The sequence below is a fragment of the Toxorhynchites rutilus genome, chromosome 2 (genome assembly GCF_029784135.1).
Source record: "Toxorhynchites rutilus septentrionalis strain SRP chromosome 2, ASM2978413v1, whole genome shotgun sequence".
NCBI classification, from domain to species: Eukaryota; Metazoa; Arthropoda; class Insecta; order Diptera; family Culicidae; genus Toxorhynchites; species Toxorhynchites rutilus.
Window position 1 is genome coordinate 287,551,345 of NC_073745.1, and position 19,928 is coordinate 287,571,272.

Sequence of the window (19,928 nt, forward strand, 5' to 3'; positions counted from 1 at the left end):
GGCCAAATAGAGTGAAATCAGCTCCGTTGTATTCAGCGTAGCGCACACAAAAGGTATCCTCCAGTTTGTGAAATTTTATATGCATGTTCAATCGATCAGTCCCCACTTCATGCATGGAATGCATTAAAGCCACGACGAAAGCATGGCTGACGGAAAGCAAGACCCGAGAATGGCTCTTGTCTTCAAGGGTATACGTTCGAGGAGTTGTCTTTGTTGGAAGGGAAAATTTTCCTGTAATTAAACACCGGTTTTGACGCATACACATATACATACGTCAGCGAAAATAGGGGAGGGGTTGTGCCGAAAAGCCAAGGTTCACGATAAGATGTGGGCGGGAGTAAAATCCAAAACGCATTTTGCACATTCGAAAGCGGCCGATGCAATGGCCGACAGGTGAAGCCTCATAATAATGGCTGAACTCTTAACCAGGTGCCACTTTGGAAGTGAAATTCTTCTGCGGCTATAAAGTCAACAATTGGCAGTTAGGAGAGCATTGTGTGGCGGGAGGAAAAAAAAAGTGCATCATTGTTGGCAATAGTACTGAAATCCTTTCATGAGACCCGCACAGCTACTACAAAGAACGCTACTCACCTTTTGATGCTGATGACGATGATGATGCACATTTATTCTCGACTGTAGCTTGAAGTGGGAAAGTGCATAATTTAGTGGTGAGTAGCAACATTCATCAAATACAGTGACGTTTCGGTTATATCACTCTCTTTTTTATTATTGGAAACGGTTCCTTTATATCACGGTTTTTCGAAACATGAAAATTAATGTGAAAAGTTGAATTCGTTATGATATTATCAAACAAAATTCACAATTTTTCACAAGCCTCAAATATTTCGAATTAAATTTTAAATAAAAATTTCCACAAATTCTACATTTCTGTCAAATGTCATTTACCAAACATTCATAACTTCACATATAGTAAACGTATATAATTTCCTAAACATTGAAAGACAAATTTTTGAAAAACTTTAGATGAATGGTTTGGATTCTCAGTTGACTCGATATACAAAGAGAATCAAAAATTATTCAAATTATATCGAGATAAAAATTATATATTAAACTAGCTGACCCGGCAAACTTCATCCCGCCCAAAATTTATTTTTCGTTATCACATTCACGTTTTCTTACTAAGGGCACGTTAATGAGTCCTATCGCAGAACTGTTTATTGATTGATCTTCTAATCTACCCTTTTAAATAACCTTTTACTATAAAATTCCTAGCACTTCTACCAAAACTCGTCATTATAATATTATTGTTAGAGGATTATTTTCAGACACAATCTTCGTTCAAGATTTTCTAACCACTTGCAAATAACATGTTTCTCCGTTACATGGAATAAATGTTTGATACAGAAAATATGATAGAATAAAGACAGCCCTAAATCGAACAATTCCTTCCTCAAGTTTTGCTCTTATCAACACATTCGGCTATCCATTTTTTATATAGATAGTAGAAGATAGGAGTGAGTTTAATCACATTTAAATCAATTTCCACTTTCGAACAAAGATCAATTTCGTTAGCACAAACATCAAATGGACGCTTGTCACTATGAAATTGTAGAACATATGGGAATTGAATTTTCGCAAATATTCCCATTTTCTTCAGAGTTTTCCGAAAATTTTCAATTGTCATGTTTGGTTGGAATATGTTGGATTTGAATATGTGTTTTAATTTTTTGGAACCCCCCCCCCTCCATTCCAGAGAAGGAAGGGGTGTCATACCATCATAGAAACATTCATCGTACCCAAAAACCCTCACATCCCAAATTTGGTTCCGTTTGCGTGATTGATTATCGAGTAAAGGGTGTGTCACATCAAATTGCATCACGGAAAAAACGCTGTAGAAATTCGCCCAGTAGACCGATCCTTTGAAATTTTTAGACAGTAAAATAAAAACTATTAAACAACTTTTGGCATTTTCTTTTTATTCATACTTCGAGCCCAAGCCCGTATGCTCGCACCTTCCTCTTTACCCCGTCCATAAGGTTCTGTACAACGTCAGGTTGTAGTTTTTTTTTTAACAGAAATCCATTTTCTCTTGAAGTCCGCCTCCGATTTGACAACTTTTGGGTTCTTCCGGAGGGCCAGCTTCATAATCGCCCAATATTTCTCTATTGGGCGAAGCTCCAGCGCGTTGGGCGGGTTCATTTCCTTTGGCACGAAGGTGACCCCGTTGGCTTCGTACCACTCCAACACGTCCTTTGAATAGTGGCACGAAGCCAGATCCGGCCAGAAGATGGTCGGGCCCTCGTGCTGCTTCAATAGTGGTAGTAAGCGCTTCTGTAGGCACTCCTTAAGGTAAACCTGCCCGTTTACCGTGCCGGTCATCACGAAGGGGGCGCTCCGCTTTCCGCAAGAGCAGATCGCTTGCCACACCATGTACTTTTTGGCAAACTTGGATAGTTTCTGCTTGCGAATCTCCTCCGGAACGCTGAATTTGTCCTCTGCGGAGAAGAACACCAGGCCCGGCAGCTGACGAAAGTCCGCTTTGACGTAGGTTTCGTCGTCCATTACCAGGCAATGCGGCTTCGTCAGCATTTTGGTGTACAGCTTCCGGGTTCGCGTCTTCCCCACCATGTTTTGCCTTTCGTCGCGGTTAGGAGCCTTCTGAACCTTGTATGTACGCAGGCCCTCTCGCTGCTTGGTCCGCTGGACGAATGAACTTGACAAATTCAGCTTATTGGCGACATCCCGGCCCGAACTTCTCGGATCACGTCTAAACTGCTTAACTACGCGCTTGTGATCTTTTTCACTGACGGAGCATCCATTTTTGCCGTTCTTCACCTTCCGGTCGATGGTTAGGTTCTCGAAGTATCATTTTAGTACTCTGCTGACCGTGGATTGGACGATTCCCAGCATCTTACCGATGTCCCGATGTGACAACTCCGGATTCTCGAAATGAGTGCACAGGATTAATTCACGACGCTCTTTTTCGTTCGACGACATTTTTCCAAATTTACGAAAAATTGACAGTGAAGCATGGCCAACGTGATCTATACACTCTTATCTGATTATAAGCGAAAGCAGAAGATATAATTCCTAAAAATTAAATTTCTACAGCGTTTTTTCCGTGATGCAATTTGATGTGACACACCCTTTAATGCAGCCCCTCTTAGGGAGGCGGGAGGAGTGTCAAACCACCATAGAAACTTACATTGCCCCCTACAACATTCATATACCGAAATTGGTTTCATTTGCTTGATTAGTTCTTGAATTATGCAGAAACTTATGTTTCAACTTTGTGATAGCTCCCCCTCCCCCTTAGAGAGAGTGGAGGAGTGTTGATTCACGATAGAAACCTCCACATGCCAAATTTGGCTCGATTTGCTTGATTAGTTCTCGAGTTATGCAGAAATTTGTGTACTACAATTACATAGTGACAAGGGCTGTTAGTCCATATGATGTTTGCGCTAGCGAAATTGCGTTTAGGTTTTTAGGTTTAGGCGTTTAGGTATTTTGATTAATCGATTACAAAAAATTCTGTTTTACTTTGAAGAGAATCATGGCAACTAGCAACGGCAGTATGCAGAGATGCCAATCTTCCTGATTTTTTAGGGTTTCCCAGGCTTTTCAGCACACACCCTGATATTCTGACGAACACTCAATTTATCCTGATTTTTCTGAAATGATCCTGATTTTTCCTGATTTTTGTACTCTTTACATTATTCGTAATCAATATACTGGTTTCCATGCCAAAGTTTTCTGTCATGATAGTTCTCCGGTTCGTACTTGTATATATATTACATTAAGTTAAATTCTCTAGACGCAAAGCTGTACTTAACTTTTGTTATCCTTATCCTCAACTGTTCCATGGCTTTCCAAAACAGTGCTAGAAAATTTCATGAAACCAGATTGTCTGAGGAATTTACGCAATTACAACGATGTTAAGTTTGAGGAACAACATTGTTTTATTGGGGATAATGTGTATGTAGATGTATCCCCAAAGTTATTAATGTTGGAATACGTTTCAGAGTGTGAAATTTCTCAAGAAAATTTTTTTGAATACACATTGCCGTTCTACGCATAGTTGTCCCATGTTACTTTTTAACAATTTCCACTTTTCTTCATAAAACAATGTTCTTATGTCTAGTCTTTCGGAAAAACACAAAAAAATTATAGTTTGTTCCCAGCTTTCAAAAGAATAACATCAAGCTCAATTGTCCCATGTTGATATTGTATTCATTACTGTCCCACCATCTATTTTTTGTAGATTCATATCAAATAAATCGGTTCAAGTACAAGAATTATTTGGCACGTTTTCAGCAAGGCTAATGTACTCATTTCTGGTTTGGTAAGAACGAACTAATTCTCAAACAAATAAAAAAAAATTAACAGAACAGAACACACGAATGCCTAATAACAACGAGATTTATATTCTGCAAAGGGCAGATCACTTACTTCTTCATTAAACGAAGTTTTTATGTATAATCTTTCGGAAAAACACAAAAAAATATTGTTTGTTCCCAGTATTTCAAAAAAAAAACAACATCAAGTTCAATTGTCCCATGTTGATATTCTAGGCATAACTGTCCCAACATGAATATTTAAGCCTGTAACCATAATTAATTGATTCAAATGAGGGGATCTATTCACATTTCATTAAACAATAGTTATCTGCATATAAAAATCCAGTGTATTGCTAAACCGAAATGCCTTAAGCTTCTGATAGACAAATATGCTAGAAAACTTAGAATGCGTTTTTCTCAGTTGTTGATTTTGGAACATGGGACAACTATGCGTAGAACGGCAGCACAGTCAACATGAAAAGATTTTATATATACTTTGTTCGTCTGATTCAAAGTAGAATCAACTTTATTGAAGAGACTATGGTAAACATATTTATAAAGTCTTGTCCAGTTAGAATCCGTACGCGTTGCACATTTTACAGCGGCACAGTCAGTGGCCGCTGCAAGAAAGTTTTTACAGCGGTTTGTTTACAAATGTTTCCTCTTCTGGTGGTAAAAGTTTCAAATTTTTTCGTGCCGTAAGTCCGGAGTTATTCCACATGGAAGACAGAAGAAGAAAATTAATCTTGCACACCCACGTTGACAATCCAACGTGGTCGGGTGCGAAGATCGCGAAACAGTTGGATATCGCTAAAACTACCGTATGTGATGTGCTCAGACGATTCCGCGAGCGGAACAGCGTGGACCGGGCGGTTCAAAAGAAGCGTCGAAGCGGAACCTACGATCGTCAGCTGAATTGGAAGGTGTTGAGAACCGTCAGAGCAAACCCTGGACTGTCCGAACATGATATCGCTCAGAAATACGGTGCCGCTCGTAGTACCGTTCGACGAATCATTCACCGAGCTGGACTTCATTCCTACAAAGCAATCAAGCAACCAAATAGGACGATGAAGCAGAGTCTAGTGACGAAAACTCGCGCTCGTAAGTTGTATTATCAGGTACTAACGAAGTACCATGGATGCCTGCTCCAGGATGACGAAACTTATGTAAAAATGGACTTCGGCCAACTTCCGGGACAAAAATTTTATCTTTCCACGGCACGAGGCGATGTCCCCGCCAAATTCAAGTTCATGTTCATGGACAAATTTGCCAAGAAGATGATGATCTGGCAGGGTATATGCACCTGTGGTGCGAAGACGCCGGTTTTCATCACTACAAAGACCATGGATTCGAAATTGTACAAGGAAGAGTGCCTGAAGGAGCGTGTGTTGCCTTTCATAAAGGCACACAATGGTCCCGTTAAGTTTTGGCCTGACTTAGCGAGTTGCCACTATAGCCGGGAGGTTCTCCAGTGGTACCGCGACAACGGGGTGGATTTTATCGAGAAGGAGTTCAACCCACCAAACTGCCCCCAATTCCGCCCAATTGAAAAATATTGGGCGATTATGAAGCGGAAGCTAAAGAAGACCGGAAAAATGGCTCGGGACGCTGCAGGGATGACCAGATTCTGGAAAAAACTGGCCACAGAGGTCGACACTGCCGCTGTGCAACGTTTGATGGGAGGAATCACCAGAAAAGTGAGAAGTTTCATCAGAAATGAAGAAAAATAATTTTAAGGACATTTTTTTGTAAAAGTGCAAGAATATATCTTTCTTTTGGTTGATCACTCTTTTTTGTATGTCATTCTATCTCCGAGATATAAATGATTTCTTCCGTACGGATTCTAACTGGACAAGACTTTAACCGTACAAAATATCATAAAAATTAGGAAAAATTGAACAAGTCTTCCACTGCTGATATGCTTTCATCATTTGTTGAATAAAGATTCATTCCAAAGCATGAATGATAAATTCAGTGAAAATTTGAATATTGATTTCTCTGCAATTGACTGTAGTGATGCTGTAGGTTTTTCGGAAAATATATAAACGATCAAAAAGTTTATATTTTTTTATGCATTTCCGCTTATGCGAGGATTTATACCATGCTTATTAATTCTTTTACATATCCGGTCTTCGCCCGAAGGAAGATATACTCCGTTTCTGATGAGAATTGGAATGTATTCTGTATTATGACTTACTACCAAGGATCCTGTTTCTTAAATGGCAGGCTCGCAGCAGTTTTCTTTCTGGGAGGATATAATCTTTAAGCTGTGTGAAAGATGGTGAAAGATTGTGAAACAGAACTATGGATATAAAATTAAATCATAATGCTTTGATTGAAAATGATGTTTTTGTTTTCCCAAAAACCGACATTAACTTTTCGGACAACCCAATATGAGCGATCCTGATTTATCCTGATTTTTATTTTCACTCCCCCTGATTTTTTGAAATTATTGCTGACAACCCTGGCAGTAGGGGGTCTCCGTAGCCACATTGGTTGCGCGTTCGCTTAGTAAGCGATCGATCGTGAGTTCAAAACTCAGGACCCTCATTGACCATCTTTGTGTTGTTACAGAATAGCTACGTCCACGCAACAATCATCAGCGATGGAGATCGATCCACGGTCGAAATAAGATCGATTCATCCATACAACTGCTCTGCTCTGCAAGACACATCGGATTGCTGTTCTATAAATAACTCAACAATGATCAATCAACTGTCTCCGCTGTCCGGTGGTCCAACTGGATAATGGAAGAACAGAAAGAATACCCTTACGCCTAAATGGCTACTGTGTGAATGTACCATATGTAATGGTATAGAAGGAATAGTGGCGAATGGCAACTATGTAATGTGCTAATTATAGATATATGGTATCCATGTGACATGTACACGATTAAAAGTTCGGCTCTGTTACAGCTAAAATGCTAATGAGCCTTAAATAAATAAATGGGATAAAAAAAAACCCTGGCAGTATGTGTAAGATTTCTCAAATTGCGAGAATTTGAGTTTGCACTTCACTCTAATTAATAAGCGTGAAAAATTGAAAACAAAAAGTACATAAAAATACAAAATAAACAGAAGCCATAAAAATTTGATGGAATATCAGAATATTTTCGTTTTTAGTGTTGAACCTATTCGGAAGCTCTCAATTTGAGAAGAAAATATTTCGGCTGATTTTCGAACAATTGAGAGCTTCAAAGATGATTTATTATTAACTTGGTGACTCATAATTTGACACTAGTGACGAATCTGATATGTTATCCAAAATGGCTCACAGAAAAATATTACGTTGGGGAAAAAGTAATCCATTATTGTTGGGTGAAATTCAAAACCAAAATCTCATAACTGAATGGAAGAAACAAAAGATAGCATAGGAATAATTTTTAGTGTGTAATGTCACCTTTACAACGAGCCTAAATTTGGAATTGAATTATCGATATTACACGAGATATTGATCACTAACACCAGCTATCGAGAAAATAATGGTTTACATTTTCCCCAACCTAATATTATCTTATTCGGAAGAAAAAAGGTTTGCTGGAACCAAAATTTACCAAAATCAGATAACTTTATTCATATGTTATGTTATATATTATGTTACATTATATTGGATTATGGTATGATGTATAGAGTTCTCACGTGTAAAAAATTAAATAAATATTCAATATACAGGGAAACTTTGATATAACGTACCCTCTATATTTTGTACACATGTTCAATGAGCTGAGAGTTTCATGTCAATCTCACAGGTTCAACAAAGGACACTTGGTGACCTGTACTTTTAACCAATCTCCTAGATACAACTGGTTTTATGATTCCGGATTCTAAATGAATCGAGCAGTATGAAGGGAAACATCATGAGAAAGGTAGGCTTCATCTTTTAGTTGAACTTTTTCATCATTATTTATTTACCTTACCCAAACAACAACACAAAAAAATAATATAAGCTGTGTTCCTGGGATCATTATTTTGTTTCGATATAACGTACAATTTTGAAAGAGAAATGTATGTTATATCGAAGTTTACGAAGTTTGATTTTATACTTTTAACAGTTTCATACACCTACATGTTTCACGTGTCAGCTCCAATCATCTCTGATACCCAGCATGGCTTCATGAAACTTCGGTCTACTACAACTAATCTGATGTGTTACGTCACCGCTGTATCCCGTGAAATAGAACTCAGGCGGCAAGTAGACTCGGTGTACATTGATTTTGCGAAGGCTTTCGACACTGTTCCGCATATCCTTATAATCAGCAAGATGAAACACGTGGGATTTCCCGATTAGTTTATGGAGTGGCTGTGGTCATACTTATCGGATCGTTCCGCTTATGTGGTGGTTAATTCTTCACAATCTAGACCATTCAATATTACATCTGGCGTACCCCAGGGTAGTGTTCTCGGCCCGTTGATATTCAATACCTTCATGAATGATTTGTCTTCACTGCTCTCTTCGTCTAAGCTATCTTTTGCCGACGATCTCAAATTTTATCGAAGTATTACCTCGCCTCTGGATCATACCGCCCTGCAAGACGACATAAACACTGTGCAGACATGGTGTGGCGATAACGGTATGCGGGTAAACAATAAGAAATGCAATATTATCACTTTCAGTCGACGTTATAACGCTGCCTACCACGAGTATTCCATGGAAGGAAAATCGCTTGATCGAGTCAAATCCATCTGCGATCTAGGAGTGACCATCGACGCTAAACTCAGGTTCAACGAACACATAGGAATCACGGCCGCCAAAGCTTTCTCTGTTCTTGGATTTATCCGTCGACACGCTTCCGATTTCACCGATGTTCACGCATTGAAGGCGATATACTATTCTCTGGTGCGCAGTATCCTGGAGTATGCTGCTCCTGTCTGGTGCCCGTATCACACATCGCAGATAATCACCATTGAACGCATACAGAGGAAGTTCATACGGTTTGCACTACGTCATCTTCCATGGAATGACCCTGTTAACCTTCCTCCATACTCCGACCGTTGCCAGCTGATCGACCTGGGTACCCTATCCAGCAGACGGATTTACATGCAGCGCTTATTCGCCTTTGACATGCTACGAGGCTACATTGACTGCTCTGAACTTCTGGAACCAATTCCATTCTACGTTCCACCGCGTCGTTTCCGGAGCTCCTCGTTTTTGGCACTTCCCCGTCACAGGACCAATTATGGTTACAACAATCCGTTCGACTCGTGTCTTCGTGCTTTCAATAACGTGAGTGATGAGTTCGATATGAATTTTCCCAAAAGCTCGTTTCAAAGAAGGATTAGGAATATTTTATAATTTAAGTAGTTTAAGTTAAGTAATAATTTCAGTCTGTGCGGCTAGGGCGAAGACGGTGATAAATAAATAAATATGTTTTGTTTTTTGAATGTAAAAGAAATTGAAACTTTTGATTCATCCTCTTGAACGTTTCTCGCTTAACAAAATTACATATTTACGGAATCTTTCAGGAGGTGGTAGAGGATCATATTTTATGACAAAAATGTTTCTATGTATATGTTAGAATTTCTAATTTGATTCTGTATCATTGAACTTCGTTTATGTTTCGGCTCTGTTTGCCTTAAACCGACTTTGCTTCAAAAATTACAGTACGGAGGCCGATTTAGTTACTTCCGTTTTAAAGATGAGAAAATTTAGCATAGGATATAGATCTAAATTAGCGGAAATCTGTGTATAATTCAGTCTGTATATAATCAAATTCGACCTGTATATACGAAAAATGACGTACCGAAGAGCAAAAAATCAGTAGGGAAAAGATCTCTTTCAAATATATCAGGCGGCATTTTTTCAGCGTGATATAATCGAAACGTTACTGTACATCCCAAATAACGCGTGATTTTCAGCACCTCCAGTACCTGGCGCGATGAAAGGATGTTGTAAGGAACGGTCCGCATTCAATGTGCTCTTTTGAAGTCATGGACTTCAGTTTGGTGAAGTTCGCTGGGAGACATACATTTGTCGCGGTTTTTAGTCCTGAAAATAGATATCAAAAGCACACGCAATGGCAATGAAAACCGATTTTAACGGACAGCTGGCTTGCACAATATCTGAAGTTCTACTGAACCGAATTAACCCAAATTTGGTGTTCATAAATCTTTATATATCTCTCTATCGCATGAACCAATGACTCATTATAATTTTTGCATTTTGATCGAACATTCATACATAAACAACGTATAAAAATATAAAAATATCTCAAAAGATCTTTGTCAAAAAAAATTTTCTTGACTGATCGAGTTTCATGCCATAGCGACATGTTTACTAGGATGTCATTGAATGTATGAAAAAATTCATCACCGAATTTAAAGAACCGACTATATACATTTTGTTTATTGGCCCAAGAAAACGATCTGTGGAAAATTGCCTCAAAGCGCTAAGACTCAATTTACAAGTGTCGCAGACGTTAAAATTTCAGATTGCTAACCTATTCTATTACTATACTATTATTACCTATTACCTATTATAATACTCTAATTTTGAATATTTTTCAGCACAAATGAAATGAAATAATGGATGCGTGATGGATAGAATTATCAGCAACCACCTGGGGAAGAACATGACGCGATTCATAAGAAATTTCCTCGCAGAAAGAACATTTCAAGTAAGCTATGGAGGATCGTTGTCGCGAGCAAAAATTCAAGAAAATGGTGTGCCCCAAGGGTCTGTGCTTTCTGTGACACTATTCTTGTTGGCAATCAATCCTATCTTTGGGGCTGCTCCTAAGAACGTCCGTATGTTCGTTTATGCTGACGATATTGTGGTCGTTGCTACAGGCAAAATGGTCAAACACTTGCGCCTAAAGTTGGAGAGAGCAGTTCAAGCCATCTCGAAATGGGCTTCTAGCGTAGGGTTTGAAATCTCGGTCGATAAGTCTTCAACCATGCATTGCTGCAAACTACAAAAACACCGAAAATGGCACCTTGACGGAGGGAAGATAGACCTGGACGGAGTTGAACTCCAAAGGCCAAAAACCACAAAAATTCTTGGTGTGATATTCGACAGAAGATGCTTGTTCAACAATTACACCAAAAAGTTGATCGAAGACTGCAGAAGTCGACTAAATCTGCTGAAAGCAATTTCTCGGTGGGCTGACAGGAAAACCCTCGAAAGAATTGGATACGCTATTGTTCTCTCCAAATTATTTTATGGACTTGAAGTACTCAAGTGGCAAAACATCATCCAACTTACTCCAACCTATAATGCTGTCATTCGGATTGCATCAGGTGCCCTCCGAACAACTCCAATACAATCGATGATGGCAGAAGCAGCACGGCTCCCATGGGAATTTGTGGCAACCTTAACATTGGCAAAAAAGGCTTGTAGAATCATGGAGAGGGAAAACGCTACAACCAAAACAATATGGAAGAAAACCAATCAAGCACTTAATGCTCTAACCAATCAAAAACTCCCGATGATCACAAAAATCCACACTAAGCTAGGTAGACCCTGGTATGAAGCGTGTCCTAAAATCGACTGGTTTTTGAAAAAACGGGTCAGAGCAGGTCAAGGACGTCTGATAGCCCAAAAATTATTTGAATCACTAGTGGAAAAAAAATACGCTGATTACGACCTTTGGTTCACAGATGGTTCGTTATCACAATCCAAAGTTGGAGTTGGAATTGTAGGCCCGAACTACCGGCTTAGTGGAAGCCTTGGTAATCAATGTTCCGTTTATTCCGCCGAAGCTTTTGCAATTGCGAAAGCTACAAGGCAAATACAAAATAGAAGCGTAATTTTCACAGATTCTGCAAGCTGCTTACAGGAGATAGAAAAAGGGAAGTTGCATCATCCTTTCATTCAAAAAATTGTAAAAGAGATGAAGGATAAACAAATCATTCTATGCTGGGTTCCTGGTCACCAGGGAATCGACGGAAATGAAAAGGCGGATGACATGGCTCGCGAAGGACGAAATGCGGAGGTGATTTGTTCCTCGATTCCCGCACAAGATGCAGTTAGCTGGTGTAGAAGGATTTTGTGGCAAAAACATCAATTTATCTGGAACAACGCAGATCCGAGAGGCCTAAAACTCATTAAAGGTACCATAACGAGATGGAAGGACAGAAAAACTAGGCGAGAGCAAATAGTACTGACCAGATTGCGTCTGGGACATACTTGGTACAACAAAAAGCATCTGTTCGAGAGGAAACCTCCCGCGATGTGTGACATCTGTAGCAAACCAATCACTGTGAACCATATACTACTCGATTGCTGTAAATACGCTATTGAAAGGAGACGAAATGGACTACCAAACAATATAAGGGATATATTAAGTAACAACAACAATATGGAAGAAAAAGTACTGAAATTTTTAAAAGACATCAAACTGTACAATCATATATGAATTACTGTAAACTCACAAAATAAAATTGAAATACAGAGGCGAATGCCACATTAGGCAAAGTCTCTATAAAAATAAAAAAAAAATAAAAATAATGGATGATAAGAATATTGTTTTATTTGTTCAGAGCCCGAAAAAATTATCCGAAATTCATGCCTCTCTGGAATCCCCCTTAATGCGAATTTCATAGTAGTTATTAAACATTTGAAGATTTAGCATCGCCTAGCGTAGCGTTTTTTCGATATTTTGGTTTTGACGTAGGACTACGTCTTTCCATGCCATGTCATTCCATGCCAAACCGATAAAGTGGTTCTCAGATTTTCGTTGAAATTGGCAGTTTTGTACCTTATCGAAAAAACTAGACAAGCATTTTTTTATTTTTTCATTCTGGGGCCCATTTGTCCGAAAAATAATTTTTTTCCACCTTTTTCCAAGTTATTACTTTTGTTTTTCGAAAATTCATAACTTTTGAAGTACTGGACCGATTAAGATGATCGACATATAAAATTAGAGCCAATTAGTTAATCTTTTTTGAAAAAATATTATACTTGCAAAAAATTTTAATTTTGTCTTCGCAATTTTTGATTGTATTTGTATTCATGGTCTCGCCACCAAGGGATATTTTTCGTTTTTATGTTATGATTTTCCCCTTTTTTCAAAAATGGCTTTTTCAAAAAATCATAGCTTTTTTAAATTTTGGACCGATTTAGATAATCGACATGTCAAATTGAAGCCAATGAGCTATTTCTTTTTGAAAAAAATATTGCGAAAAAATAGGATCCTAGTCGCATAGATCTAGTCTATTCGCATGGGAATGTTGAACGGAGACTGAAAACAAAATAATTTTGAAAAATAATAATTCAAAAACAAGAAGAAACACATCTCTAATTTTTGGATATGTTGTGTAAAAAAATCAGCTTGCATGAAAAATATAGCGCTCTCCATCTTGACTCATGTAATCTACAAAAAACAAATACAATCATATACACGAAAACAAACCCCATTATCTTACAAATGATTTTTTTTTAAATTTGATGTGTCGATCATCTGAATCGGTCAAGTTGTTCAAAAGTTATTTTTTTTTAAGTTAAATTAGTTAAATTATTTTTGTAGATAAAAGGAGAAAAATATGATTCTTCTAACCATCGGTTAACTTTGGAAAATCATAACTTAAAAGAACAAAAATCTCTGAATTAATTATTTATGAATTTATGGATATGTTATGTAAAAAAAAACTAAGCTTCCAGGAAAAAATATAAAAAAGTATAGCGCCCTCTAGTCCGAAGCCATGAAAACATCAAAAAACGAATACAATAACAAATAACGATAACGAAATTAAAATTTTTAGCAAGCATAATATTTTCCCCAAAAAAGAATATCTAATTGGCTTTAATTTGATATATCGATCATCTGAATTGGTCTAGTAGCTCAAAAGTAATGAATTTAAAAAAAAAATCATTTTTTAAAAAAAGTGGAAAAATGGCAATAGTGACCCTAGAAAACACTTGTCTAATATTTTGCGAAAAAGAACAAAACTACAACTTTCCACGAAAATCTGAGAAGCACCATATCGGTTTGGTTTGGAATGGCTGTATAGGGGGGTCACTCTACGAAAAGTGTAACAAAAATTGAGAGATTTCAAATGCATATTACGCAAAATCGTTATTGCTATATATTTTGTATTCTACACCATTAGATAGGAAATTTATTCAGCTTGCCAGAAAGATTGAGGGAACAGTCGTTCATTTTTAAAAACGGTATATCGTCTTACGGAATGATTGCGCACAAACGGTTTGGAAACGAAATATGTGCAGCTGAACTTAGACGGAACGGATGAATATAACGAAAACAATTGGAGAAAACTAAAAAGGATAACAATTTGTCATTCTCAAGCAAAATGCATGTAACGCAAATAGTCAACTTATTGAGGTCATGTATGCTCAGTTTTCAATTTAAAATTAGGATTGGTTCCACCGTTGCATTTAAATTTGATTCACGCAAAGCTGTATGTTTTCAATTAAAACATTAGTGTACGGAGTGGGAGACTTTAGGTCCCCCAAGATTAGTTCAAACTTATCACTGGTATTCTATTATTATTTTATTTATAATTATAAGGTAATTTTTTGGTTTGGGGGACTTTAGTATCCTTTATGTTATATTTTTGAACCTGAAACAACGGCCAAACGTCCTGAACGGCAAACGATCGACAAACGTCCTTTATGTTATAGAAAAGACTCCGGAATTGGAATTGAATTTTTCCAATTCATTTGTAATATTTGTATACTTTCTATTTATTAGAAAAAAAATTGGAGGAAGATGAGGCATTTCATGGTTTGGATAAAGAAATATTATTCTAATGGAAAAGCAAATTCAAAAAAAAAATATTTTTGGTTACTTCCAATCTGTTTTGTGCCCTATTGAGTACACATATTTTCGTTATAACCATTACTGGAATTTTTGTACAAATTGAAAAATGTCGTTACGGGACTTTTCTCTGAATAAACTATTATAATATACCAGCTGACCCGGCAAACTTCGTCCCGCCCAAAATTTGTTTTTTTTTTATCAATACCTTCAAACATTCACGTTTTCTTACTAAGCGCAAGTTCATGGGTCCAATCGCAGAACTGTTCATTGATTGATCTTCTAAAGGGTGTGTCACATCAAATTGCATCACGGAAAAAACGCTGTAGAAATTTAATTTTTAGGAATTATATCTTCAGCTTTCGCTTTAAAATCAGATAAGAGTGTATAGATCACGTTGGCCATGCTTCACTGTCACTTTTTCGTAAATTTGGAAAAATGTCGTCGAACGAAAAAGAACGTCGTGAATTAATCCTGTACACTCATTTCGAGAATCCGGAGTTGTCACATCGGGACATCGGTAAGATGCTGGGAATCGTCCAATCCACGGTCAGCAGAGTATTAAAACGATACTTCGAGAACCTAACCATCGACCGAGAGGTGAAGAACGGCAAAAATGGATGCTCCGTCAGTGAAAAAGATCACAAGCGCGTAGTTAAGCAGTTTAGACGTGATCCGAGAAGTTCGGTCCGGGATGTCGCCAATAAGCTGAATTTGTCAAGTTCATTCGTCCAGCGGACCAAGCAGCGGGAGGGCCTGCGTACATACAAGGTTCAGAAGGCTCCTAACCGCGACGAAAGGCAAAACATGGTGGGGAAGACGCGAGCCCGGAAGCTGTACACCGAAATGCTGACGAAGCCGCATTGCCTGGTAATGGACGACGAAACCTACGTCAAAGCGGACTTTCGTCAGCTGCCGGGCCTGTTGTTCTTTTCCGCAGAGGACAAATTCAGCGTTCCAGAAGAGATTCGCATACATAAACTATCCAAGTTTGCCAAAAAGTACATGGTGTGGCAAGCGATCTGCTCTTGCGGAAAGCGGAGCGCCCCCTTCGTGATGACCGCACGGTAAACGGGCAGGTTTACCTTAAGGAGTGCCTACAGAAGCGCTTACTACCACTATTGAAGCAGCACGAGGGCCCGACCATCTTCTGGCCGGATCTCGCTTCGTGCCACTATTCAAAGGACGTGTTGGAGTGGTACGAAGCCAACGGGGTCAACTTCGTGCCAAAGGAAATGAACCCGCCCAACGCGCCGGAGCTTCGCCCAATAGAGATATTGGGCGATTATGAAGCAAGCCTTCCGGAAGAACCCAAAAGTTGTCAAATCGGAGGCGGACTTCAAGAGAAAATGGATTTCTGTTCAAAAAAAACTACAACCTGACGATGTACAGAACCTTATGGACGGGGTAAAGAGGAAGGTGCGAGCATACGGGCTTGGACTCGAAGTATGAAAAATGGAAAATGCCAAAAGTTGTTTAATAGTTTTTATTTTACTGTCTAAAATTTTCAAAAGGATCGGTCTACTGGGCGAATTTCTACAGCGTTTTTCCCGTGATGCAATTTGATGTGATACACCCTTTAATCAACCCCGTTGAATTTACCTTTTACTATAAAATTCCTAGTACTCCTACCAAAACACCCCTCACCATCAGAGAGGGGAGGAGTGTCTATTTACCATATAAATGTTTCGTGTCCCCTAGAACCTTCACATGCCAAATTCGGCATAATTTGCTTGACTAGTTTTCGAGTTATACAGAAATTTGTGTTTCATTTATATGGGAGCACCCCCTTAGAGAGGGAGGAGAAGTGTCGATTCACCATAGAAACGTTTCGTGCCCCGTAAAACCTCCACATGCCAAATGTGGCTCAATTTGCTTGATTTGTTCTCGAGTTATGCAGAAATTTGTGTTGTTGTTGGGAGCCCCCCCCCACCCCTTAAGAGAGGGGGGAGGAGTGTCGAACTAACATAGAAACGTTTATCGATCCCTAAAACCTCTATATGGTAAGTTTGTTTGATTAGTTCTCGAGGTGTTCAGCACCCTCCCCTCCTCTTTAGAGAAGGAAAAGGAGTGACTAACCACTCGAAAACATTTATTGCACCCTGAAACCTACATATGCCTGACTTGGTTTCATTTTCTCTTTAGTTCTCGAGTAATGCGGAAATTTTTGTTTTGTTTGTATGACAGCCCCGCCCTTAGAGTGGGGGGTGGAGTGTCTAACCACCATAGAAACATTTATTGCATCATAAAACCTCCACATGCCAAATTTCGTTTCATTTACTTGATTAGTTCTTGAGTAATGCAGAAATTTATGTTTCATTTGTATTGCAGTCCCCCCTTAGAGAGGGGGAGAAGTGTCTAACCACCATAGAAACATTTATTGCATCCTAAAACCTCCACATCTCAAATTTCGTTTCATTTTCTTGATTAATTCTCGAGTAATGCTGAAATTTGTGTTCTATTTGTCCCAAAAACCTCTACATACCAATTTTCATGTTGATCGGTTCAGTAGTTTCCGAGTCCATAAGAATCAGACAGACAGAAATCCATTTTTATATATATAGATTATCTTTGATGGATCCTAGGTTGACTCCCAACAGAAAAAAAATTGCGCGAATCAAATTATTACAAATTGTATTTTTGAGTGGGACACATATTTTTACATACAATTTGCGTCTTTTAAGGAAGAAGCACATTTTCGTTCCTCAGTAACTAAAAAAATCCATATCAAATCTAAGGATATCAAAGCCAGGACATGAACAGTTATGAAGCTACCTATATTTGTTGATACCGGTATTGATACCGCTAAACGAAAGAGGAAAATAACGGTTCAAAAGAAATTGTTCACTTAGGTGAACGGTACTGAGCTGTTCATCAAAGTGAATTTCTACTCATGATCTAGTTTCAAAAATTCACATTCACAATTCACAAGACAGCACCCACGGTTATAAGATATCTAACTTGGATCATCTGGCGATATAATTATTACGAGTCACAACAGGCATTGTTCCAAACAATTCATGATTCATGATTCATGAACATCGATACAAGAAAACCAGAGAATGTCGAATTGTCCGTGTTTATTTTGTTTATTTTTTTCTTTACGAGTTCATTATTGAGAATAGAAAGTGTTATTAATTAATGGTCCCGAAATTTTGATACCAATACAACAAATAAATAAAAGATTCTTATAACCGACATGTTGTCAATTTTTTGAATTTTTATAAACCGCTACACTACACTTTTTTTTATCCCATTTGTTTATTTTAGGCTCGTTAGCATTTTAGCTGTAACAGAGCCGAATTTTAATCGTGTACATTTCACATGTTTATCATATCTATAAATAGCACATTACACAGTTGCCATTTTGGCGTAAGAGTATTCTTTCTTTTCTTCCATTATACAGTTGAACTACCGGACAGCGGAGACAGTTGATATGATCATTTCGTGTTATTCACTCTTTGGGGTCGTTTGTCTGCTCTCAGTCACCACAGCAAGGAATTATACTAATCTTATACTTTACGCAACAATTAATCAGTTCACACTTTTTATAAAGGAATTTCAATGTCTAGTGAACTTGTTCACGAATCAAAACGGTGCTTCAATGAATAATAAATAACGGTACTCAGTATAAACAAAAGTTGTTACCCATGCTTGAGGAAAGGATTAATGCAAAATTTCATACATTGCGACAATGTGTAGATGTAAAGAGCATTGTTCTGTGTGTTCAAACAGAAAGATTGAAAGCGAAAGACACAAAACTAATTATTTGTGGGATATATGCTAAAACCAGGGCTGCATTTTGTGAACTGTTCCGAAAGATATCACATGAAGAAAAATTATGACACAAATTCCTTATATGAAAGTAACACATTGAAACATACGTTTAGTAAATACTTATCTGAAGTTCACAAAAAATTAATCATTTCATCTTTCATAATCTTATAAGTTAACAAGAATATACTGCATATAATCTCACAAAGTTATACATCACTGCATTTTCAATAAAAATAATTACGACCAGTATGATACCCATATTCAAATTTAATACGACTGCAAAAGGTTAATAGATGCACGATGTTTCTTGCAGTTGTATGGTTGAATCGATCTTCATTCGACCGTGGATCGATCTCCATCTCTGATGATTGTTGCGTGGAGGTAGTTATTCTGCAACAACATTTTTACGTATTCTAGCCAAATTTCAGCTAAATCGGCCATGTAGTTCCCAAAATGAATGTTCCTTCAGCGAGGTACCGACTTTTAGAAGGTTTAATTCCCACAGCCTTTTATTCAGAAGTTGTTTATCCGCACAACTTCCATTGCCTTGATAAATAACAAATAAGAATAAACAATTCCTGTAAATACATATTCAAGCATATCTCAAGCGCGCTGCTAGAGTTTCGAACACTTGATTAAATCTCAATTGTCATACTGTTTTTTGGCCCTTCAAGCCAGGGTTGGGTTTTACTAGTTGATAAAAGAATGCGATTCTTTTTTGATAAATTACTAGAGATGGTAGTGCTTCGAAACACTTGAAATATTGGAAGTAAGTCTACATTGAATAAAAAAAATGTATATATCGTTATGATGTTATGAAAGCCCAATCATTCTAATGAAAAATCCTAGAATGGCTTACCGAAAATAGCACGCCAAGTTCGTTCAAATGTGAAGGTTTTGCTAACCGTTTTCTTCGATTACCATGGCGTTCTTCACACCATTTCGTTCGGCCAATAAGGAATATTACATTGAAGTTAAGCACCGTTCCCAGAATGTCGCCTTAGCGAGAAGTAACACAAATAATTATGGAATTATGGTAAAACAATGTAGGGCTATTTGCATCACGATATGGCACCTGCTCACTCACTGTTGCTTAAGAGAGACAATGTTCCCACCAGAAGTGCTCCAATCGGTTAATC